Genomic DNA, 26,702 nt, shown 5'->3' on the forward strand with positions numbered 1-26,702 from the left:
AGAGAGGAGGGGTGACGGGAAGACGACCCCATTGCACCGTTGTGCCCTTGTCTCGTTTTTCCAACCCCTCTCGCTTGGTTTTTTTAATCTAAATCCATTCAAGAAGCTTTATTGGCAAGATAAGATCGCGATCGCTCCGACGGTGCCAAGGCTTAAGTGCATCTCTCCTTGTTTCTGGTTGGACGGCAGCAGGAAGTAGGCTGGTGGTGAGAGAGCAATGACAGCCTTTATCTCGGTTAGTAAACACAAGCCAAGGGAGTCCCTACATTGTTTATAATGTGTCTTTGACTCCCCCCCCCTCCTCCATATATACACATTTAGAGGACACTGTAACACAATCGCTCAAACACACATACAGTAGACGCACAGGCCTGTGGTGCACATGCAAAACCAAGGTCAGGCTCGCAGGGATACTTACACACATGTGCATGTCTGTAAAGGCGCACACGGACGTCGGACGTACATGTATATACGTATACGTACAGAAGAAGAAGCTGTGGTTGCACAAAACTAGTGTGTGTGTGTGTGTGGTGGGGTTGCTGGCAGCCTGAGTATGGTGAACGGGTCAGATCGTAGCACACTCAAGCTTCCCTCCTGCCTGCCAGTCTGACCACTAGTGGCTGTGTGTGTGTGTGTGTGTGTGTGTGTGCGTGTGCATGTGTGTACGTGTCTGTGTGTGTGTCTGTTTGTGTGTAAAGCAGTGGAGTTCAGTGCAGCTGAATTTGCCATAAACCAGAGATAATTCGATCCAAAACCTTCTTCAGCCAAGTGGATCTGCTCTGCATTTTTTTTTCTCTCCTGTAGATGCTCATTTGGTCCATTTTATGAGAGTTAGGAAACATTTGACATCACATGCCTGCTTATCTGTGTGTGTTTGCAAGTGCGTGCATGTGTGTGTGTGTGTGTGTGTGCAGCTCTCTCAAAGGAGAGCAAAGCTAACAGTTGTAATCCTTCATTTCAAGAGCTGCCTCTGCTCTGCTGCATCTCTGTCTCCTATAGACCTAATGCTGATCAGATTACATTTCTGTATCATTATCATAACGAATAGTGTCGATCAGGCAAGTTGCAAAATGCTGATAGTGCCAAAACAGATAGAATAGAAAAAAAACTGCTTAATAATCTCCAGTATCGACTTAATAGCATTGGTGTATACAGAAAATGTCTTCAGCATGAGATACGATGTGTTAATTAACAAGTCCTGCGCTTTGCTCGCCCACCTCCATCCATCTAGGGTGAATAGATGAAGCTGCAGCGGTTTATATACTCAAAATAACCCCTGAGCAGAAGACATTAAAGCTTTCACTGTCATGTTGTTGGAAAAACAATTTCCGTTAGATTATTTTCTCCGTCCTTCTCTCAGTGTCACCTTCTATATTTTCCGTCTTCTCCTCATCTTCTGTCTCCTTCATTATCGTGTCCTCTGTGCTCAACCAAGTGCATCTAATCCAAATCATCCTCCATCTATCTCCACACTGGGCCTTTAACAATGTGGGCTCGACTCATCATACAGAGCTGTGCATTAGCTTTTGTTTCTGTGATATGCATGATGCAGCACATATCACATCACCGCAGCGCGCCTGCTTTATGAGGTGATGTGATGGGAGAGGAACCATTTGGGTATTAACTTAGGTTGAACCTCAGCTAACGTATATAAAAGTGGTATACGTGGTATGATTTGCTAATTCGCAAAGTGAGGCCCCGGTGGTTGGTTTCTGTGGGCTGGACTTCCTGAGCCGAGGTTTTAATGTTGGGTGGCTGTAGCCAGTGGTTGTGGGCTCGTAACCAAAAAGGCCTGCTGGTTTAAAGGAAGTCTGGCGTGAGCAAGAAAGCAAACAGGACTTAAAGTAAACAGGTCAAGTCGCCCTTGAGCAACGCGTTGAACTTGTGCAACTCTGGTTGAGAAGTCGGCGTGTGATTGTGAAGTAAGAGCTCTGCAAGAAATAAGTGTTCAGCTGCAAAACAAGTCTTTTTTTTTACAACAACAAAACACAGCAGCAGGATCCCAGCAGACTCTCCAGGATACAAGCTGTGTGACGTTTGCAGTACTTTGATCATGTGGGGACGATTTTCTGCATATATATAAAATGTGTGTGTGTGTGTGTTTGTGTGTGTGGTGTCTTCCCTATGCCATCACTTCCTATGACTGTCAATGCTACATCCTTTCGGTTTCCATGGTTACAGACAGTGCTGGATCGCTGCTGCAAGACAGACAACAACGCACAGACAGCAGACAGATGAGAGAGTAACTTCAGCTGGTAGTTTAGAGCCGAGTCGTGCTGAGAGCTCAGACCGAAGAAATCCTGAAACAAGGCTCTTTTTTTTTTTTTTTTTCCCTGTTTCTTCTTTTTTCTTTTTTCTTTGTCTTTTTCTGTTGGAGCAACATCACAGACGTTGTTTCCCCTGTTGCCGCTGAGTTAAAGCAAAGGCCGCAATTCAGATAAGATCTTACCAACCACACGCAAAACATTTGTTCCCCAGTTTAAGTCGATTCAATTTGAGAATGACACAGATTTGACTGGTTTGACTGGTCGCGTGGTTCAGCTCCACTGTGCAGGAATGTCTTCAAGTGTTGTCTGACTCTTTAAAAAAGAAATGTCCCACCTGCTGTAACTTCTCTTTCAATAGATGACAGTTTTTTTTTTTACACAAATATATTGAACTGCAGATCTTTCATTTGTTTAAAAATCCTCTTTTGGATGAAACATTTTCTGACAATAACAGCTTGTCTCTTTCCATTTTCCTTGTGGATTTTTTTTTTTTTTTTTCACGTTCAGGAAGCTGTTTTGTCCACTTGAGCCCAGCTGTTGGGAATGAAGGATTTTAGCATTTTTTTGTGACGTCTTCTTGAACGTTTACTCAGAAATCCCCAGACGGTTGGGTGGAAACATCAGCGAACTCTCTCCTCCCAGATATTTTGCTTCTTTTTTTTTTTTTTTTTTTACTAGAAGCTTCAGCCGTCAAACACGTACGAGGACCGAGGACAGGTAGGTTTGACTTTGACGACTTTTCTTTTTTTTTTCTTTCTTTCTATCTATCTTCTGATGTGTTCAGACATCCCTGACATCCTCTCTTTTCCCTCCATATCACCTTCTTCTGTCTTCTCATCTGACCAGGTACCGGCCCCTCGGGGGGGAAGCTACACACACCAGAGACATCAGAGGCACTGGCTTTGATTTAAACCGAATGACTGGATTTGTGTGTGTGTGTGTGTGTGTTTGCTGCTGCACATACCTGCGTCCATATCGTTGTAATGCTAGTATAAATATCTGCTGTGAGAGCCCTCTGTATTTTATTGTGTGATTGTGAGTGTGTGTACTGTATGTGTAGCTATGTGTGTGTGTGTTGGTGCCCCATGCCTGGGAGAGCTGAGATGTGGTAGTTTGATATCATTGGCGTTCTTTCATCAGTGAGGTGATTCTCCTGCTATGCGTTTGAACTGTGAGTGAATCAAAGACAGCTTGTTGTACGGCTGCAGCTGTGGCCACATCACCTGCACACTAAATCTACCGATCCGTTATTTTCCCCCCCTCCATCTTTTTTCCATCTTCCTTTCATTTTTTGCTTTAGCTTTTCTGGGCTTTGTTCATCTTTTTTTTCTGATGTTGTTGTTGTTGTTTTTCTATCATCTGCCTTTCCTTCGCCAAGGGTAGCTACATGATGTCAGCTTCAGAAGCTAAATCCAGGCTGATCACACCTTTGCCTGTTATCAGCCAGCGTCACACTCTCTACAGTCGACAGTCGGGTAGCACAGACTCTAATCTTAGCCTGGTGTTAGAGTTGCAGCTGTGTTGAACATTTGAGGAGTTTTGCAAATTCCCTCTTTGAGCTCTTTGCTTGCTGAGTCATGGGAGCGGAGTAGTTTCACGGAAAGGCAAAGTTGTACTAAAAAAAAAATACTTTGTAATATGACTCACGTTAGCTTCAGCTGAATTCTTGGTGAACATTTTTGCACTGAAAAAGATTATGTGATCACTCATCTGTTGATTCTTCTTCAATTCAAGCTAAAGTTAGCAGGTAACAGCTGCTAAATACGAGTGTAGAAATGTTCAGCATTAAAACTTTCATTCTTTCACTCAATCTGCAGCGACGGAAGGCAACACCAATCTCGTTCACGTCTTTTGTCACGCTGGAGTAAGCACGCTAACCAGCTAGCCCTGGCTCTGACTCACTCACAACCTGCCCTGAAGGCATAGCACTGTTCAAAGGGCTATTATTATAAACTCCATGATGAAGAACTGAAACAAACAACATTCATCACCACTTTTGGCAGCAGAGAAAACTTACAAATAGCATCCTTTTTTAAACCTATTTTATTTAGTCAAAAAAAGGAAAATCCAAGGCAAATGTGTAAAAATGTGTCAAAAATGGCTAGAAAAGATAAAAACATAATGAAAGTGGGTTGTACAGCCCACGCGTTTCGGCACAAAAGGTGCCTCAGGGTGTATTTTATTTAGTAATGCCTCAAAATTGAGTAATTTTCACTTTTCAATTATGTTCGTTTTTACGAACAAGCTCACAAATTTTATTTTGTACTGACAGATTTTATCTTTTTCTTTTGATTAAGGAAATGTATGCACTGCCATCTTTCATGGAGGCATGAACTTGTTTTGTGAGTGATATACACCGATCAAACCAATAATCTCTATACTGATTCCAATGCGTTTTATGGTTCTTGGCGTCTGTTCACATTGAGAACTGATCCAGTACAATAACTCTTCTTGTTCTTCTTTTTCTTGTTCTTTTTCTTCTTTAACCCCCGCATTAAAGTCTTCAGACAGTATCTGGATCGCAGGAATCCTTTTGTGAAGATAAAATGAGGCCTGGACTTGTTGTGTCACTAAAAAACCTGATTATCTTGATGAATGCAGGGATTTCATGTGTAGGCTACATAACCTAATTTGATCTATTTTCTTTGCTAACGAAGGGGCTTTTTTCTGCCTCCATCTTCTTCTCCCACATCACACCAACGTTAAGTCTCTTTATAAGGACTTTACAGTAGATCTTAGATGCAATTGGGCGTGTATGCTTGATTTCTAAAGATGATTGATGTTTTCCTGTACTCCCCCCTATGAAATTCCTGCCACTCAATATATTTTATGAAGACATAGAGTGGAAAAAGCTTTTCATGTCGTCCCTTAAACATCCATGAGAACTCTTTAAAGCAGACTGCCGAGTCATGTTTAGAAGTTGTAGTCCACCAAGGTATAATTAGCAACTATTGGAATAATAATACAACCCGCTGCGAAGGCTTTCTTAGTCTCTACTTTTTTTGATTATGCCTTGATTAAAGACTGAGGAGTTTTAAAGCTTTCGTCTCAGAAACACACAACTACATGTTGACTAGGTTGATGTGGCCCATGTGTGTAATTATGCTGTAATTTCATCATGGTAACGCTGTGATTAAGTGGTGATTTACTGGTGTATTCGTAGCACCATTGTATTGAGTTTCACAATAGAAACCAAACCAACACACAGTCCAGTGACGGGCAGCCTGCCTGCGTGGGCCGAGCACTCATGGGAAGCAGAGTGGCTTTTAGCGTTCAGGTCCACAGGGAGCGCTGGGACTATGTTGTTGTTGTTGATAAACGCACTCCCACAGTCCTAGGGCCAAAGCACACATACACACATACAGTACACACACACACATTCGCTAACAGACGCAGAGGAAAAAATGTTCCTGCTTGTGCTCACACAAAAACCACACATAGGAAAATCACACAACGTTAACTGATGGATAAAACTTGGTATTATCATGAGGTCAAAGTTCAGGAAACTAAAATAAAAGCTCTGCGTTTTCACTCATGCACAATTGCTCTGAGGATGCACATGCATGCAAACACACACAAAAACACACACACTTATTGTATATACTGTATGTGCATCGAAACATGTGGGAGCTGAAGTTCAGAGACTTGGATCAGAGCCAAGAAAAACACAACAAATTGACTGTAACTCCTCCTCCTCCTCCGTCATCTGCCCTTTTAGTCGCACAGGGAATATTTATGGTGCTTTGTTTGTTGTTAAGTTGATTCCTTGTTTCCTTGCTTCCTCATTTTTGCCTCCTCGTTCTCTGTTGATACAGTCAGTTTACCACCCAGATCTGTGTTGATGAAAGGAACTGATTATTATATGCAGCAGTGTTTCTCAACCTGTGTTTGCTTCGTGGCTGCCACTTCAAACCTATTTCCTATTCATTATCTCAGCACCCTTTAGATTTGTCTCTCTATTGGCTGGTCAAATTTTCCTATAGCACATAGGGAGAGGTTGTTTTCTTTTCTTTTTTTTCTTCCCTCAATTTCTTTGTATTCATTTTCTTTCATTTTGAAGTATTTGAAGTACTCAGAATTATATGTAATTAAACTGGATCTTTATACATATACAATGGGTTTTGGATGGTTGGTTGGACAAAATATTTAAACGAGGCCTACATTTTTTGTAACTATTTGAGTAAGACCTTGTGATCCTAACTTGTGAACATGATTATAATTAAAATAGTTGCCCATCTACATTAAAAGCAGCAGTCAAATCCAGTTATTCTTTGTATTTCTGTTCTCTGAGGATCAAATGGCACATTTTCAAGCCTGCATGTGAGGGGAAAGGAGGTGAGGAAAGGAGGAAAGGTGTTAAGATTCCCCCTGAGGCGAGTCGCGGTGTCGAGACTGACGGAGAGAGGCTGTGACAGTGAGGGAAGGTATCTGAGGTATCCATCATTTAGGCTGAATCAGGGGAACGCAGGCCACTCTACCCCCCCGGGGCTGTCGGGGACATATATATAGGCCGGCCGACGTATAGCTACACCTCAGGACCTCAGAGTTGCCCTTCCTGTTGCCCTCCTTTCTCCCTCTGTGGATGCACCTACAGCGTATTAATCACACGCCCCCAAGTGCTGTCGGTCGGACTGTTTTCCCATAAGTCACGTTGTAATGGCCTGCATGGCCCTTCAAAGACTTCAACTGCTTGTATTTGTCTGTCTTCAGGAATCCAAAATCTTGCCCTCCTTTTTTTCTTTCTTTTTGTCATGATAAAAAAGGGATGATGATGGATTGCAAATTAGAAGGGGCAAAAAGAAAAACAATTCCCCGAACAGAGCCGACCATTTGAGGTAAAGACATGACAAATGTTTACTCTTTACAGCCTTTTTTCTTTCCTTCTTTCTGTTCTCTCTTTGGCCTGGTCTGTCGTCCACGTGGACGTGTTGCTGGCATCGTGTGGGGATTTTAGTGTTTTTCTGTGAGGGATTTGTGTTGCTGTAAGGAAGAAAGAAGGTGATTTTAACTTTTTTTTTTTTTTTTTTTTTACTCTCTTCAAAATGTCAAAGTCGCTCTTCCTTCCTTCCTTTCTGTCTGTCTTAAGTATGATGGACTTGCTCATTTCCACTCTTTTAAGTCAGAATATCTCCTCTGCTAAAACCCAGAGTTTTAATCCCAAACAGTGCAGTGTGTCACAGAGAAAAAAAGAGATGATGGGAAGCTTTAAAAGACTCAAACGGGAAGGCTGATGCTTTAGAAATGAGCAAGTGCCCCCTCCCAAAAAAAAGAAAAGAAAAAAAAATGATACAATCTTTGGACTCAGCTCGACACAAAGGCCCAAAGCTTTTTTTTTTCTTTTTTTTTTGAATAGATCATTATAACCGGGAGCTCCTCTCTTGACTTTATAATGAGGCTTTTCGGGAAAGCTGCTCTTTAGTTGCAGGCTGAGGGGTGGGGATGGGGTTGAGGATCGAAGCCAGTTTCCCAGAGGTTTACTGACTCCTGACTTCAAAAGGCCAAAACAGTCGCACTGTCACTGCTGCTGGAGCCGCCAAATCCTGAGGGATCAGGAGGAGAGAGAGAGTGTGTGTGTATGTGTGTGTTTCCTGTGGTGAGAGATATTACACCTAAAGAGTGTTGACGTGAAAGTGCCACTCGTGTCAAAATGGCAAGTCACGAAAAGGATGAAAGGATGATTATTTGCTATTATGCAAGAGTTCAGTTCAGCTTTATTCAAATATGTTACCATATCGACAAAAATAGATGGTCATTAACCCACAAATACATACATTTGTATAAATGATGTAACAAACATATAAGGACCATGAAAAGAAAGCAATATATATTACTGTATTCATGTTCGAAAGGAGTGGAAAGAAGTACAAGCTTATTGAATCCCACCCCCTGATTACAATACCGCCTTATATATTTCACTTCCTGATCCTTCCTGAACTTATTTTATCAATATAGATTTGATATTGTTTTTTTTAAAGCATGTGTTTATTAGTTTTTGTTTGCAAGTTACAGCAAATCAAACAAGACATTCTTACAAGCAAGAAACAGAGCAAACCTTTTCTCCCTATTCTCCTTCCCTTCCCCTCTTCCCCTCAATAAATAAGTAAAACATTAAAACTATAAAAAATAAAGCAAAAAGGAACGAAAAATAACAATAATAAATAAATAAATAGATAAAAGTAGACAAATATTGATAACAGTTATATGATGAATTTCAGATTTGATATTGTTTACATGGAATCAGTTAAATCTATTTTAAGCAGGCTCAGGTTTTTTTTTTTGAAACAAGACGAGTGGCTCATCGACAGCCTTTTGTCTGTATACATCTACAGATGGGAAGATTACATCACATTATCGACCTTGGAGTGGATGTCGTGTTGAATGATGGTTTTAATTCTTCAACTTCATTTATCCACAAATAGTTTACACACTGCACTCTTGAGTTTGTGCAGTTGTGTGTGGGTGCAGGATTTGTAGGCTTTTCCAGCACCAAACTACGTAAGTGTGTCTGTGTCTGTATTTGTGACCGAATGCTTCGTATAATACATACTGTGTGTGTGTGTGTGTGTGTGTGTGTGTGTGTGTGTGTGTGTGTGTGTGTGTGTAACAGCAGACAGATGTGAGGCGTGGACGTGGAAGGCTTGGCAGTAAACCGACAGGATGACTGTGTGTCTGCCTCTCCTGTCTGCCAGGAGCTCAGCAACTGGAAAATTTGGAATCACAGCGCGTACTGCCTTGCTCATGTTATACGGCAACACACACACACAAATACACACACGCATATGCACACTCTCATTTACATTTATAGTATTTACTGGGAGCTAATGGTAAGAAGACAGACATACACACGCCTACGTGACATATAGCATTTACTGCCGTCTCAACTTTTATGGGGACGTGCACGCTCACACACACACACACACTCACACACACACACACACTGACACACACCATGCACGTACACACACTCACGCTGAAGTTCTGAGATATGAGCTAATGACATCCCAGCAGTGTACGGCATGCCGTCATACTGAATGTATTAGGGATTTGAGACAGACGAAGGCTTGACTTAAGTTTTGTTGGAGAGCTGTGAGCTACTTCTTACACTAGTGTGTGTGTGTGTGTGTGTGTGTGTGTGTGTGTGTGTGTGTGTGTGTGTGTGTGTTGCACCACTCCAGATAAGGCAAGGCTAACAAGGCTGTTGGCCTTCCTCTGACCTACCTTACACAGCCACATACTGCAAAGCATCTCATTTTTCATATTAACTCACAGAAGTGATGATGGTATCCAGTCCGTGCTGCTGTGTCAGGTTCACCTCTCTGCTCCCTGTGCAGATTTATAATGGTAACACAGCAGGTTAGTAAGTGGTATAAGAAAATATGAATTATAGTTACCTATTGATGATAAATATGAATATTAGGATGTGACTTGGGATTTAGGACAGTATGATATTGTAATACATGCCGCCAGCACGACTAAAAAAAACAAACACTGGTGACTCACTGGTGCTTGAGTCATCTCTTGGGGACACCAGACCAGACGTAGCTTCATTGACTGGATGAAGAAGGCTGAGAGATGTGGTTGTAAGCAAAGTAAAAGTTATGACACAACTTAAAGGGATAGTTCAACATTTTGGCAAATTGGCCCATTGCCATAATCCCTATAGTCATAGCAGTAGGTTCGTTACCTTTAATTGCTGGTGCAAGCTATTTTTAGAACGGCGAAGCAGAGCCGCGAGCTGCTCAGAGCTACCCTATGGAGGCTAATGGGATTTCTTGGTTTCCCTCATCAAATACACAATCCAACAACTCCAAAACGCTCTCGTTGACAAGTTGTGACCTGCACATGGATTGTGTATTTGTTGAGTTTGATGAGGGAAACCAAGAAATCCCATTAGTCTATGTAGCGTAGCTCTGAGGCAGCTCGCAGCTCTGCTCCGCCGTTCTAAAAATAGCTTGCACCGACAATTAAAGGTAACGAACTTACTGCTACTGTATGACTATAGGGATTATGGCAATGGGACAATTTGCTAAAATGTTGCACTATCCCTTTAACCTACTACCAAGGTTCATGGAGAAAAAGAAAGAGTCTCTAAAGAGGTCAAAACTCTCGCCAAACTTGACTTTATTATTAGACCAGTGTGTAATGAACCTGGTTCGGGCCATTTCCTGAAGTGTTGGCCTAATGACAGTAAATTCTCCTGTATAGTGCAAAGGTTGCTGGAGTTTTTTACCTCTTTGGGTGTGATTGAAAGCTCGGAAAAACTCAGATTCCTTTCAAAACTACCCCCAAAGGTAAAACAAAACAAATCAAAACCCAGGGCTTCAGATTTGAAACCAAAGCTTATCTTCTTCTCAGGTCTGGAACTCACTCAGACTCTTGTTAAAAAGAAGCTGAAGATCGTTTACTTTTGATATCTCATCGTCTTTACCCATGTCGCCTATAATTTTGAAGCACTTTTGTGACATCAGCCTGGAAAAACATCTTGTGCTATGGGCTAATGTGTTATTGGAGTCGTTGCAATTATACTTGGTTTCTCATTTGTTCTCAACGTTCACGTCAAACGTCCGAGCCCCCTTAATTACATCTGGGAAATTCAGAGTCATCCATCTTGGTGCTTACTATTACCAAAGTGCCCGCGGACAAAACAAAAGCCTCGCATTAGCTCAGCACTTTAATCCTCACATGACCAAACTGTAATCATACAACCATCCTGATGCTGGCAAGTTGTTAATCTTCCTCACCGCAGCCATCCGTCCCATATGACTCCCAACACCGTTTTTATAAATGTATATAAATAAACTGCACCTCCAGGCTTTTAGTTCTTGACTTTACACGGTCACTTACTGATGATGATCCAGTAATAGTCTGTAACTTACATCACTGTTGGCAGTCGGCACCGCTCCGTCTGTGTGAGTGTGTGACTTGCCAGGCTATTGGTCAGTGTGTTAGTATGATAAACTGTGACAGTAGTCAGTGCGATGGTCCAGGCTTCCTGCCAGCGAGAACCATAGTAACAGCGCAGCGTTCCCGACTCTGCCTTTGAACTGATGTTATGCTGCTATAATGAGGGAATGTTCTTTTCTAAGCTTAACCCACAGGAGGGTGTGTGTGTGTGTGTGTGTGTGTGTGTGTGTGTTTGTGTGGGGCATGGTGAGTCATACATGCTGTGGCCATTGTCTTTGGCCTACAACCAGAGGTCTTGTTATTTTCCTCATCCTCCAGGTGACAGAAACAAACCAGGAACTGTCTGTTAGTGTATGTGTGAATATATATATATATATTGCCCCAGGGCAGATACTTTCCGTACATGCCTCATATGAGATCGTCATGCTCTAACTTTGTAGATTTGGCCTACAAAGACTGGGCGGTCTGTCAAAAAGTAGTGTGTGTATGTGTATTTGTCCGTGTGTGCGTGTGTGATGACAGCAAAGACAGTTAGCCCCCACCTCAGCTCTCTGTTAAGTCTTGGTTTGACATTATTGCAGTCTAATAAGCCATACTCCAGTCAGCTCATGTAGTAAATCTTTGCCATTGTGCTGCCATATTACAAACAGATGTGCACACACACGCATTGCACACACGCACACGCGCACACACACTGTAGATACATGTAAATACAGCCTGCAGCTATATTTGTAAGGCAGAAGAAAACACTCCCTGCCTCTCCTCCTCTTATGTTTACTTTGACTCTTGTGCTGTGACCAAACCCAGTGTTCTAACCTGGCTGCACAAATGACGCCTTATTGTAACGCTCTCCTTTTTTATTTTGTGTTTTTTTTCTCTGCTTTCTCATTTCTCTCTGTTCCCACTATCCTCACTTTGTCTTCTTCTGCTTTTACTTGTTGCTTCTTGCTCTAAACCAAAGATTTCCCACCGTTTCATTCGCTACCTTTCATCTTCCATCTCTCATTTCCTGCTGTTGCTCACCTGGACTTGCTCGCACGTTGCAACGGCTGTTGTGAAATCCATCACCAGGCTTGCGTCTAAACATATAGCTGTAAGAAATATTGTATAAACTAAAACCATAGTAATGAAATGAGCTTTAAAAGTGAATCATTTCTGCTTTCCTTTCTCTTCAGTATAGTATAAACTCTGTGCATGTGAGAGGGATATTTTGCTGATGCCACCTTGGACTTTGGGAAGTCGGGACAGACACTGTTATTTAGTCATTTTGACTCAACTTCAATTACATAACGCCAAGTATTTTACATCATGTCTGTGATGTGTAATTTAAAGTTTAGCACCTCATGATTAAATAGCATGTTATGAAGTGTCATCTGAGATGCGTCGACAGTATTAGAAAGCTACTTTGGGATTGGGTGGTTGGTTACATAAGCAACAAATGCACCTGGCAGTGAGTCACTGTAAACATATAATAACAGGATCTACATAATAACTAGTTTGTCTGCTGCAGCCTGTTATAATGTGTGACGCTGAAACACCTGAAATTGGAGGAATTACCCAGCTCCAGCCCAGTTCGGAGCTCTTTGTTTATGCTTTTCTGCACATGTGCATGATGCTTTTCTGCACATTTGCATGGTTGCAACTAATGTGGACTCATGTATGTAATATCTCTGTGTTGCGCTGCACAAGAGGGCTGCTTCTCATTAGGAAAAGTCTAGACCTAAACCTCCGGCTTAGCTGCAGCGCCGCAGCCACATGCTCAGCTGAACCCACATCCCAGCCCGAGCGTGTATATGCCTCTTGGCATACGCTGAGGGTTTATGGGTAAGTGAATGAAAACCCTGGTGTGCGCTGATGTCTCAAGCAGATGAAATCAAATGTCAAGAAAGGGGCCCAGCAAATGCAAAAATCAAAAAACAAAACATGAGTACTCAAAAGAGGAGATGATGAGAGAGGATGTAGGAGAGATAGTGTTAGTTTTTATCTTTCAGTGGAGTGTGGGGGTGTAATTCACAGGCTGAACAAAGCAGGAGGGAAAAAAGCTAAAGAGGTGTTGATTTTAGAGATGAAGGATAAAGAGGAAGAAGAAGAGGAGAGGGAGAAGGGAAGACGTCAGGAGGAGAAGCTGAACGGTGACAGCAGGAGGTGAAGGGAAAAGGACAAGAGGAGGGGGGGGAGAGGGGAGAAGTGTGAGTGATACGGAGCCAAAGGTGACAGCGTGGCCCCCTCTCTGTGGATAAGGTTGTGACTGACGCATGCAGGGACGGTGAGACCCTCCTCAAACATGTGCACACAGACACCCCCCTCCCTAATGATGAAGAGGCGGCTGGACATTTGACCGTGAGCAGTGACCGGGGTCACATGCACAAACACAACTCCGAGAATAGACTCTAAACACTAGGGAGGAAAATAACCTAGTAACAGAGGATGTGGCGTCTCTCTGTGACAGAGATCGAGGGGGATTCGGGTCTTTTTCATTCCGAGCGTGTGCTAATACTTAAAAATGAGTGATTCAGTTAATTTTCTTGAAGCTTCGCTTTCATCCCCATGGCTGTAATGAATCCCATAAACCGTTTATTATCTATTAAATCTTCAAGTTGTCTCTTTACTGTTGCTCCCACTAATTTTTCCTCCAGCTGAGGTTGCGTACAGCCACATATAATATTATTATTTTATTTTATTTTTTATAAAAGGGAGCAGGGAGAGTTGAGGGAGAGGTGAGGGGAGTCCAGTTTTATAGTCTTGTTTGTATGTTGGGTTGTAAATACCCTCTAACAGGCTTAAAGTGACAGCTGGTCCCCAGGAGTGCCCCATGGCTTCCCTGCTGAAACTGCACTAATGTACAGTGATCGAGCCTTTTTAAGATGTGGGAGAAAAAAAAATCTGTTTTTGCTTCATTTATATTGAATGATTAAAATATCACAATGATTAAGTTAAATATGATTTAAGTTCAAACCTGTGGTTGGAATACATGGAAGAAAAAAAGCAACCCAAATCCAAAATGGCTCACAGCAGGCCGGTTGATGAATGGGCCCTGTGTTGGAGAAATGCAACAATAACTGTAATATTATATGGCACTGAGTCAGGGTCCTTGAGGTAAAGAAAATCCACTAATACTCGGGAAAAATTAGAGGGCTGCTGGGATGACTTAAACCAAATTTGCCGTCCCATGCAGCAGCGTACATCATGGAAATCTTGATTAGAGGGTTTGTTGGAGCCAACGGTCAGTGAAAGCAGCAGCAGCAGCAGCAGTGTGAGGTGTTTAGAGGTTCGGTCCTGACCATCCATCTTGCAGACTTATTTGAGCTGTTTCAGCCTCTTGTGCAGATGTGGAGAAGGAAAAGTTCACATCTTATTTTCCAATCAGAGTGTGCTGAAAGCAAGTTCAAACTTTACATTTACAGTCTTTTCCCTCAGGTTTAGACGTATTGGAAACTTCATGCCGATGGTTTTTCTGATAGAGGTTCTATAAGATGACAGGATATTAATGAAAAGGTATTTCTGCTATTGCATAAAGGTGTTTCTATTTTTGTTTGAGTTTAATGTGATGTAGTTTATATATTATTTGATATGTTTTATGGCTGTGTGATGGTGCTACAGGCAGATCAGACCAGGAAGTAGACTAGACTGCGGTCTGTTCGTATAGTTTATAGACTCATTAAAAAATAAGTTGGACAACACAAGCTGTCTGATGTATCATAGTATAAATGATTAGGGAATTAAACCATCAGCATTCATAATGAAAAGAGTCATTAGTTGCAACACTAATTTGGACGAGTGTTAATTTGCTCTGGCTCAGGCTGATACGACTGAGATGTCAGTGCAGGAGAGGGGATGGAGAACATGTGAGACTGAACCACAAAGTCCTGATATAGATGTGGTTTTCAACATATGTGTGTGTGTATGTGTGTGTGTGTGTGTGTGTGTGTGTGTGTGTGCGCGTATATTTGTGTACATGTCGGTGAGATGAGGAGGGGTGAGTCAGTGGTAGTTCGGATCATGATGACTCTCCTCGCCGCCTGTGTGACGATGGCCCATGGCGACAGGGGTTTGCGGTTAGAAACCCTAATCTGCTCCTCATATGACCCAGTGACGGACAGGGACAGCAGTCGACCGGCTCACACATGCACACACACACTCACACACACACACTCACTCACTCACACGCAGTTAGACGGCCCTCAGACTAGTTAGTCTAGCTTCAGCGCTCCAGTCTAAATATGCTCTTATATGGATTTCTGTTCAAATCTGGAGATCTCGACTCTTTCTTTCAGTGTAAACACAAAGTGCCGCTGCCTACATGTAACTGCCCAGTGAGCACAAACACGTCCGAAGAGACGTGATGTTTGGACGTTGAGGACGTCGTTAAGGGAGGGAGAATGAATGTCTTTTATACAGTATGCCTTGTCATGACATCGGAAAGACGTCTTAAAGATGCTTCTTCTGGACATCCAGTCTGCATTTCTACACCGGCCACAGTGTGACTTTTACATGTCGTTAAGAGAGTTGGAGTTAACTTTTTTTTCTTTTTCTTACATATCTGTACCTAAAGCTGCAGTCATTTGTTGATTAATCAATTAGTCATTCAGAGAAAAGTAATCAGCAATTGAATTATTATTGTTTTATTCTTTTTTGCGTTAATAAATCAAATATTTGTTGTTTCTGGCTTTTTAAAATATGAGCATTTGAGACTTGATAGTTCAATGTTTGTTGAACTATAATGGGGAATGGCTACAGTGAAAGTGATAACTGTAATTATCTTAATTATTATTATTATTATTATTATCTTAATTATAATTAAATGTATTCTATATCAACTGACAAAATGGATTAGTTGATTAAGTTTAGTGTAGTTGCAGTTTAGGTTGAATGATATGCAAAAGAAATTGTATTGCAATTGCAGCATGATTCAGTATTAATGATATTTAGATTTATTATTTAGGCCAAGTTGTAGCCCTGCTGACTTTATTTCCTCCAATCTGAACTTTGGTTTGTTGTAGAAACTAGATACATCTTTCTTTCTCATCTGATATTGACACGTCTGATCAGAGGCTTTCAACATTATTACATAAGGCATGTGGACAATATGCTGATTTTTGAATAATCTTCTAGGCATCTCTAAATCACTCCATCCCCTCCATTATTATAACTGATTGGAAATCCATGTGTTTTTTATAAAATTGAGCATGTAATCATAATAATAACAGTAGCGGCCTGTTGTAAAGACCCTTAGGTACATTTAAAAGGGGGGAAATTGATGTGAGGTCAGGAAAATGGGAAAAACAACTGGTAATCAGTGGCCTCATGAAAGGCTGGTTTCATGTGGTTTGAAGCTTGGATCTGGGGCTCTACTAGTTTCCATTGGTTCAAATACCAAAATGAGAAAGTGATTGGAAATAAGAACTCATCAAATGGTTTGTAAAATCCATCATGATGGTACTTTCTTCATCTTTTTTCTGTCCCTCGCTTGTGTCAAAATGCTCGATACCTACCTGCTCACTCACACTCACTGCTCGAGGGGGAAGATCCATCGTCTTGTCAGTGAATGTAATTCAAAGTGTTACGTGTTGGATTTGAGCACAATAATATCCCTGATAGAGGAGGAGTATGTGTGTGTGTGTGTGTGGTTTGTTGAGCCGTCCTAGCTCGTTGTGTTACTGTGAATAATGTCTGTTAGTGTATAAAAGCACTCTGGTATCTGGGGAATGTCTGAGTCCAGAACTTTCTGGAACGAATCATTCAGCTCTGAGTCTGACCGGCAGTGAATGTGGGATTTGATCCTGGTTGTGGCTCCATGTCGTCTCGGTTTGGTTTGGTCGCCTTCTCTTCCATTTTGGGCTCTGAATGCGCCTCAACACTCATCACCTCATAATTGATGGTGTTATTTATTTTTTTATTTGTCATTTTGGTGTTGTGGTTATTTCTGTCCTGTAGTAGCTGTGATAAAAATATTTTATAGATGGTAAACACACACAGCCAAGTGCATATTTTTTCCTACAAATCTTCACTTGTGATGTCCTGAGCTGATCAGAATACTGGATTTAATATTAATAAGTTATACATTTCAGTCCAGTTTATGATTTATGCTGCCTGTTTCATTCATTGAGCTCAGGTTACCTCTGTTTTCAAAATGCCAAATTGTTTTTCATTAAAACACGGGAAATTGAAAACAGCATCCAGATATCAGTGACATTTAAAGGGTTTTTGTTGGGTTTTGGTTTGTTCTTACATTTCATGCTGCTGAAAATGTGATAATTACATTAGGAAAGTTGTGATTCATGCTTTATTTTCTTAATATAGCCTGTCTAGTGTATGTTACATAAACAAAGTTTTACAGTATAGGCCTATCTTTTGGCCAACTGTGTGTTTGAACAGCTGATTGATGCAGGAGGAGAATACCCTGAGCGTCAGCAGATTTTCATTATTAAAAGACGATACAGATCTGGGATCAGGTGGAGCGGCCTCGTGGTAGTCTGGTGTTGGATGTGCAGCCAGAACCTCAGGTTGTTACGTGTCTGCAAGGATTATTCATATTTTTTCATGCCTTAGACTAAAAGTGGGCATGCCAAGTGGACATTTTTCTTTTTTGTTTTACACAAGCAGTCTCACATTGATTGAATCGCTCAGAACAAGATATCGGAGCCTTATGTTATAGATGCAAGATATCAGAGATACGTTTATTGATTTTGAACCTCTGGGGCGTGTTGGTGTGTGGGTTTGGATGTGTGTGTGTGTGGGTGAGCGGTTGGTGTGAGCTGGCTGCCTCTGGGCCTGGGTTGTAGGTGGTATAGCAAGAATAAACTGTTGACTGGCTGAATCCAGGTCAGCTGTCTTTGCGCATTACGTTAGATTTATTTGTGTGTCCTTTGTCTTCATTGTGTGTGTGTATGTGTGTGTGTTTTTGCTGTTGCTTGTGTGGGCATACGTGTGTCTGATGTCTGATTTGTGTGTCTCCATGTGCACAAGCCAGAACGCAGCCCAAAACATGACATCACCCCAAATGTGTTTTTTAAATTAGCTGCAATGCAGGGACCGGGTCATAGTGAGCTGCAGGCAAGACAGGATGGACAGATGTGTGTGTGTGTGTGTGTGTAGGTGTATGTGTGCGTGTGTGTATGTGTGTAGGTGTTTGTTTGTATGTGTGTGTGCGTATGCATGCTTGTTTTCATGTGCATATATCTATATGTGTGTAGTGCAGATGTTTATATGACTTATCGTGACCTATTTGTACTTGTGCATGCTCACTCTTTCATATTTGAATATATGCATGCACAACTGTGTGTGTGTGTGTGTGTGTGTGTGTGTTCTGCAGGTTTTGGATGTTTTGAAGCCGATGCCAGCTTTCATCATCATCTTCATCTCATGTGGCCCACAGTGTTGTGTATTTACAGCATGTTTTATTCTGTCCTCTGCAGAGGAACAACAGGATCTCTCTGTCTCTGTGTGTGTGTTTGTGTATCTCTATGTGTGTGTTTGTGTATCTGTGTGTGTGTGTGTGTGTGATGAAGACATTGTGTGTGTTATCCTTATAAGGCCAAGCCGTTTTAAGCAGGAAACATTTAAGGATAAGAAAAGATGTGAGTCACTGTTTTCCTTCATCTGCTCAGAAGCACAAAAACATCCTCTCTGCTGCCCTCAGGACCCTCTCTCAGGGGATATATTGTATTTAGATGTTAGTGCACTGTATGAATGTGTGCGTGTGTGTGTGTCCATGTGTCCTGCATGTAGTCCTCTGCCTTACTGTTTTGCTCCTAATGAGGTGCTGAGCTATTCGCACAGCCCACTCTCCTGAGAGATGTGAAGAGCACCGAGGGAACAGCTGGTCCAGAGCTGTAGGTGTCGAGCTGCAGAGAAGCCCTCGTGCCATTTCAGCCTGTTAAAGTTGGAGCATGCATTGAGTTAGAAAAGAGGAGGAGGAGAGGAATAAAGTCAGGAGAGTGTGTGTTTGATTCTTCATAGTGGAAATGCAACATGTTTTGGAAGTTTTGCACCAGTAATACCGTCTTACCCAAGATCTGTCAGACTTGTGGTTGCATGTTTCATGTGTGCGGGTTGAAGGAGTGGTTCATAGCTGGTGGTTTATGATTCATTTTAAATGGTTATCCATCCAGGACCATATGGTAGAAAACATGAACATTAAACATCCCACATATTTTGTACGTTTTGTCATGTTTTGTTCCCGCATAGTTGGATGAAGCGTGGCTCAGAGCAGTAACTTGTGACATCACAAGGTTACAGAAGTCCTGATGGTTTGTTTTAACATGCACTACATGGCAGATTGTACGATACTATTGATGAATGAGCTATAGTGATTTTAAAGCATGAATCAAGTGGCTGGTGGCAATTTATTCATCTGACAGTCCAAATCTGGAATATATTCATTTTACTGTGATATAGTATGACAAAGAACATAACATTTTTTTTTATAGCATTTTTAGTTCTAAATGGTTAAACATGTGAACGACCACAATGTATCAGCTGATTGTTACACTTCCAAATGGATCATGTAGGATCTCCTTTTTCAAATTTTAGGAAAGTGCTCTGCTGTTGTCTCTGCTAATGAGTTCCCCCCAGGAAGGATAATAAGGATTATTGGAGCTCGAGCTTAGCGTTTTCATTTATTGACTTTCAGTTTTTTTCATCTGTGCTGCCTATATACCACTCCTGTCAGCTGCCTTCACTGAAAAAAGAAGGCCACTTTGTTATAAGCAATAGAAAACAGATTAATCCGTTTCTGTCATAACATTGAGATGAATACCACCCAGACAAATATAAATCTCTTCTCTCTTTGTTTTGTGTTTCCGCTCCCCGTTTACACTGAAAACGCCTTTTACAGTGATTTTTTTTTTTTTTTTGTAGAAAACTTTCCCTCAGGGCCTGGACCTGCCTGCATGTTGCTCCGTCCTGTTCTGCCCTGACTGTTGGTCTGATGCATAAAGGCCGGTGTCATTATTCTGGGGTGTGCTCTGCTTTGTCAAGGCTGCAGATGTAGATTCACAGTGAACAGCTGGCTCTAACTGAGTGTGTGTGCGTGTGTGTGTGTGTGTGGTGTCTCCAGAGCGCAGTGATTTGTGCTTTCAGCAGTCTGGGTTTCATCCAGACAATAAGTTTGGCAAACATAATGAGAGAACCCACAAGTCTCCGCCAGACACACACACACACACACAGACACACACACACTCGACCCGGTGCGCCTTTACATTTTCAGTGTTGCTCTTGTGATAACGAACATATGCTGCCCTCTGTTTCTCTTTTAAAAAGCTTGATTGTGGTTGTTCTCTTCTCTCTGGTGTTTATCCAGCCTAAACAAACAGATTTTTTTTTTTTTTTAACTTTTTACTTTTGGGGCTCATGAACACAGACACCTTAACCATCCTTTAATCCATAATTGTATCAAATAACCCCCTCCCCTGCTTGTGTTTTGGCTGCCGTACAGATGTCTGGTGTGCAGAGCAGCTCCCCGCTCCTCTCTGTGTGGGACCTACTGTACCTTTTGTAATCCAGACCTCCAGAAATTCCCTCCCAGGCCTCCTCCTCCTCCTCCTCCTCCTCCTTAAGATAGACTAATGGCCTTGTGGATCTGGCACTGTCGAGAGAAATCTCCTGCTGTGTTTTTATGCATCACATTTTGGACCTGTTGCAGTTTAAAGGTGGTTTCGCTTCAATAGGCGAGAGAAAATAGAGCGTTAGAGAGAAAGAGAGGAGCTGCGTTTGTAGACTGATGATTTCATCCTCTGCTGAGTGAATTTAGGTTTGCATGTTTCTTCGTCTGTACAAGACAGGCAATTGTTTCTCGTCTTCCTGTTTTGCACAGTCTGATTGCCAGCTAGGCCATCCATCTTTCCCCTTCATTTCTCTGCAGCTGCAGTCGACACAGAGGATGATGATGATGATAATTGAAGTGTGGCCCGGGTTTTGACAAGGACGGAGCTTTTACACCAGAGCGTCTCTCTCTTGTCTTGTCTGTCAGCCAGCGAAGACAATTTTGACATCTCTCCCAGTTTGATGCACAGCTGATGAGCAAAAACTCTGCTGCAGAATAAGTTTGACTTGATTTTCAATGTGTAGTTTGTGTGTGTGAGTGTGTTTGTGCACACACTCAACACAGGCACTCAGAAGTCAGAGTAAATAATTCATGTGAGGATTACAGACAGAAGCAGAGAAGTGGGTCAGAAATGAAATGCAGTTATTTTGTTGGACATTTGAGAAGATCAGATAAGAAGAAGAAAAAAGTGAGCGATTGAAATGAGTCGAGAGAAAAAAAGGGCAGAAGGTGAAGAGAGAAAGGAGGTTTTTAAACTTGACATTTAGAAATATTAAAGAGATGTGTTAATGGGTTTTTTTTTGTTGTTGATGATACTTGCGTTTTTCATTCCTGTGATCTGGATGAGTTTGTGTGAGTTTCTGTGTGTGTGAGTGAGTGTGGGTGTTTATGCTTCTCTGTTTTGTTTCTCAGAGGAGAGTTATGTTGTCTAAAGCCCAGTAATCCCTCTTTTGTAGCTACTGTTGTCCCTCATTGGAGGCCAGAAGTCAATACCCACAAGGCTGCTAGTGTTCCTCTCCTTTCCCAGCTCTGCTCAGTGCGTGCACGGCCGACCAGAGCCTTGTGGTCTCGTCTCACTGTGTGATCTCAGAAGTTGCATCAAACTGCTTGTGTTGTGTATGTGTGCGTGTGTGTGTGTGTGTGTACAGTGTTAGGCCAGTTCAGACCTGTCCTCTCTCTTTCCCTCGGGGGATGTTTGGGGTGCCTATTTGAGCCCTCCTCCTCCTCACAAAGACCCACTTCCCCTTTGGGAGGCCCCCCTGGCCCCTTGCTATTTGCCCATAGACACATACTCACGCACACATATACACACACAGCTAAAGAACACACATGTATTGTCATGCACAAAAGTACACAAACTCTCTCTGTGCACATTTGCCCATGCACACACACACACACACACTTGTAGTGGCTGGATTAAAGGTTGTGACAGAAGTGGCCTCTGGTGATTTAGTGCTTCCTGGTGAAGGTCAGGGTGAAGGGAAGACTTTTTTAGATGGGGTTGAAAGAAGGGAGCAAAAGAAGGAGGGGAGGAGAGGTAGAAAGAAAAAAAAGAAAGAGAGAGAGAGAGGGATGGAGAGAATCGGAAGGTGAGAGGGAAAAAGGAGAAAGGTTGTCACATATAACCTAATTTCCTCCTCCAAAGAAACTCAAGGAACACAATCACCTGATCTGCCTCCACTTCTCTCCTCTTGTTCCGCACTTAAAGGAGAATTCCGGTCATTTTTGACCCCTAAATCGTTTTCCTGATGGTCACCAAGTGTTGGGGGGAGCAAAAAACGCGACAAAAATTGATGTGAAATCATCACAACAAGGAAAAAGTGTTTGTTTCTGTGGCGGGGAGAGCAGGCGCTCTGCGATCGGATAGTAATGTCTTTCCAGGATGTTTCAGAGTTAGGCTACATACAAAAACACAAAGTTTATACTGTTTATACTGTACAGTATATGAGTTCAGTGGTGTGTCATAAGGATTCGAGTCATGTACCATAGATATTTGATTGTTTTTTGATTGTTTGTTGTGGTTGAAAGAATTGCCCCCATAGTTTAGCGTTGTCGCCATCCCTAGCGCCGGGTAGCCATGATGTAACTCCGGTTTGCCTGCATCAATTTTAGTCACGTTTTTTGCTCCCCCCAACACTGGATGACCATCAGGACAACGATTTAGGGGTCAAAAATGACCGGAATACTCCTTTAAATTCAGATAAAAAGAACAGATTATGGTGCGTTTTGTTGTTTAAGTATCATAAAAAGCTGGGAGGTAAAGCCTCACTGTGTTCTCAGTCAAAGGTGAGATTATATCTGACTCAAAGTACTCTGTTTATTGTTGTAACAAAAAAAAGTCCAACCTGTGCTTGTAGTTAATATTTCAAGAGCTGCCAGAAGTTTATTTTTCATCGTTGTTTGTTTTTCCTCCAAAACTTTCAAGACAGCTTTCAAAAAAAAAATAAAGCTGCATTTCTCATGTCCAGAGACTTTCCAGATTTTGGCTTTAAGCTTTTGGCTTGTTGACGTTAAAGTGAAAGCCGATACCTCCACGGATCCTCCGCGAACTCGCCCATAAATAACTGAGCTGCCACTAAATCAGGACAAAGCTTGAAAACACACCACAGAATCCGTGTGTGTGTGTGTGTGTGTGTGTGTGTCTGTGTGTGTGTGTGTTTGCTCACCAGTGAATCATCTCTTGTGCCACCGAGGCATGTGCAGACATTCACGGGTGGCTGTATGCACGTGTGTGTGTGTGTGTGTGTGTGTGTGTGGAAGTTGTTCAGTGTGTTATAAACACCAGTGGAGTTTGTTTACATGCTCAGTATCACTTTGGGAAGCTGTCGTTTACCAAGATATACACTCGGATATTGAGTGTGTTCACTGTGTGTGTGTGTGTGTGTGCAGCAAGGAGAAAGGAGTGTGAGTGGGCACATTTTGTGTGTGTGATTGCCATCCTATAGTAGTCTATTTCTAAACTGGCTGTCGAGATTTCAAGTGCAGCTTGTTGCCAGGAAGTGTAATTTCCTGCTCCAGAGACTGATTCAGCAGCATCCAGCTGTTGTGTGTGGATGTGTGTGGATGTGTGTCTGTGTGTGTGTGTTTGTGTGAAGAGAAGGGAGAGAGAGAAAGTGTGACAGAGACGAGGTGACCGCCTGCTTTTTCCATACAAAGGCTTAATAGTTGTTTTTCCAGGTGCCACAACCAACGCCCCCCCCTCCTCCATCTTGCCAGTCATTCCAGCCCACTTTCTCCCCAGTTGCTCTTTTTCACACTTTAAAGTAGGAAACTCTGGCTCCATTAATCCCCCGGGAACCCTCAACAGATCATATGTCTGCGCTCATAGTCCAAGTTATAATAACCTCTCAGTGTTGTTCTTTAGTCATGTGCTTATTCTGAAAACCCTGCGTCCCACAGGTAGACAGTCCTGACTGAGCTCATACAACAATTTATCAGCTGCAGTTCTGTGTTCGAGGTCGTCATCGGTCAGAAAATATGAAAAATTCTTGATAATTCATCATTTGAATCGACTTCCTCTTATTGCTTCCATTCTGAAAGCTTTGCAGCATGTTTGTATAGCTGCGATCTGGCATGAGGTTAGTTTGGATGAGTGTGGTTGGTTGCGGCTTCAGTGGTGCTGTCTCGCCACGGTATCCCAGTCAGAATATATACAGTATAAATATATGTATAGAAGCGTATATATACAATGTAAATGGGCATCCATGTGCAGTGTTTATGCCAGTGGTTAGAATAGAAGAGCTTCAAACTAAATCACATTACCATGATTCAGTGAAACATTCATATTTGTGTCTCGAGTTGCAGCTTTCAGCATTTATCTGTAGAAATTAACACCAAAAAAATGAAATGGCACAACACAGGAATTTACTCACGGTGAAAATTCAAAGTCAACAGTGGCTCTGCATTGAGATAATGAAGATTTCTTCATTTTAAGAGTGACGAGTTTGCTTTGCACCCCTGATTTGCTTTACTACCATAACCTCAGCTACAAACCAGTTTAATAGACTCATCTGAAAAGCCATGCTGCTGAATAAATACAAAGGAAACACTGAGGGGCCGGAGGAACGAGTCGCCTCTCTGCAGGGGGAGGGAAACAGAGAAGAAGAAATTGGTTACTAAGAAACAAAAGCATCTAAATCTAATTAATAGGGTTGGAGAGAGATATATTGTAACAGAGAGGCATAAAAGAGAAAAAGGAACTGAATCCTTTTCACTCTTTTACGAGGCCTTTAAATAATTTTCAGTCTTGCTCGCAGGTTTTACTGCGCACTGTGTTTACCTTCTTGTCAGGCTCTGTGAGGCCCTGGTATGTGGCGTGATACTGGTATTTGCATGTTGCTCAACTTTATTTTCTTATTTTACCACGTAGAGACATTTCTCTCTGAATATTAACTCCCAGTCGTGAGTGTTGGTCATTTTGAAATCCAAAGTTAAAGCAGAAGTGAGTGATCCGGTCGTTTTCGCTAATGCTGCGTTCCAGGCAGGCTTTTGAAATCGTAAATTACAGCTTCAAGTCACAACTTACGACTTTGTAGCGTTCCAGGCAACCCACTCGTGTTTTTCCGACCTGTTTTACCGGTGAAAGTCACTATAACGGCCACTCGTAACTTCCGACCGGTGAACTCGTACCAGATCGAACTGGTACCACTTCACGGTCGGAAAAATACGAGTTTCCTTGAACGCACCATAACAGTCCTCGTCGCTACGTCACCACATTCACGGCGTTCCTTGGCTGCACACACAGCCCTGCATGCCGTTCTCTCTCCTCATTGGATAAAAACTGTAGGATACGATAAATGTTTTCTCTTCGGCTCAGAGCAGAGCAGAGGGACTGAGAGACCCGTGTTTCAGTCCAAACACTCTATGTAAGTGATTGCTGTCGGAAGATATAACTATTTAAGACTTATATTAACACAAATATATCGCTTACTTCTGCTTTAAAGCAGAAGTAAGCGATCCGGTCGTTTTGGCTAACCTCTTGTCAGCCGATGGAGTTAGCAGTCCCCGCCCTCGTCCCTACGTCACCACATTCACGCGCATCCCTTGGCTGCACACACAGAGAGGACCGCCCCTTTATGCCGTTCTCTCTCCTCATTGGATAAAGGTTGTAGGATACAAGGAAAGTTTTCTCCTCGGCTTACAGCAGAGCAGAGTGACTGACAGACCCGTGTTTCAGACCAAACACTCTATATAAGTGATTGCCGTCGGAAGATATAACTATTTAAGACTTATATTAACACAAATATTCCGCTTACTTCCGCTTTAAAAAAGAAAAGAAAAAAGATGACAATTAAAATCTGTACTGTACAAGTGACAAGTGTATTAACTTTCAGTTGTCAGTCTGTTGGTCCAAAAGTCAGATTTTACAGCTCTGTGAGGATTTGTTCTATTTTGGCGTATGATAAAGTTCAAGGCAGCTCTTTGTCACACTCTGTGTTTGGAACAGCTGAAGGTCACACCATGACCTCTGCTCAACAATTTTGTGTTATTCAGCCTTTTTTTGTGTTTCCTCTGAAGCACTGGAAAAAATCATGAGTCAAACACAACAGTATGAATGAAATAAACTACATCTTTAATGCATTAACAAACATGGAGCTTCGGGGGGTGGAAATCAGGAATGGAGACGTAAAAAGCAACAGGTGTTTTCTCTCTGTGCCCACCACCACCACACCTGCCGAGTTGTGATTTCTCAGCAGGGTGAGAGAGAAAACTCTTTGAAGATCTGCTGTGATGACGAAAGAGGGAGTCACGTCTTTCTCTCACTCTGCTCAGCCTGTTTAACGGCGCTTTTTGTGGTTTGTGTGCTGATGTGAAGCTAAATGCAGTTTTGGAGGGGTTTTCTTTTTAGTTTAGTTTTTTTTTACATCAGCTGGCATCTGGATGATAGCTTCAGGGTCTCTCTCTCTCTCACACACACACAGCTCCATATTGATGTATCCACTTCTCGATGACCGTCTTAATGATTTACTCCTCTCTTCCTCTGTTTT

General features: G+C 42.1%; 1 protein-coding gene across 2 annotated transcripts in view; it reads left to right on the forward strand.

The window, feature by feature from the left end:
* Window positions 1-26,702, forward strand: part of ppp2r3a (protein phosphatase 2, regulatory subunit B'', alpha) — a 172,199-nt gene that overhangs the window by 118,720 nt on the left and 26,777 nt on the right. The gene's annotated exons all lie outside the window — the stretch shown is intronic.

The sequence above is a fragment of the Trachurus trachurus genome (genome assembly GCF_905171665.1).
Source record: "Trachurus trachurus genome assembly, chromosome: 22".
NCBI classification, from domain to species: Eukaryota; Metazoa; Chordata; class Actinopteri; order Carangiformes; family Carangidae; genus Trachurus; species Trachurus trachurus.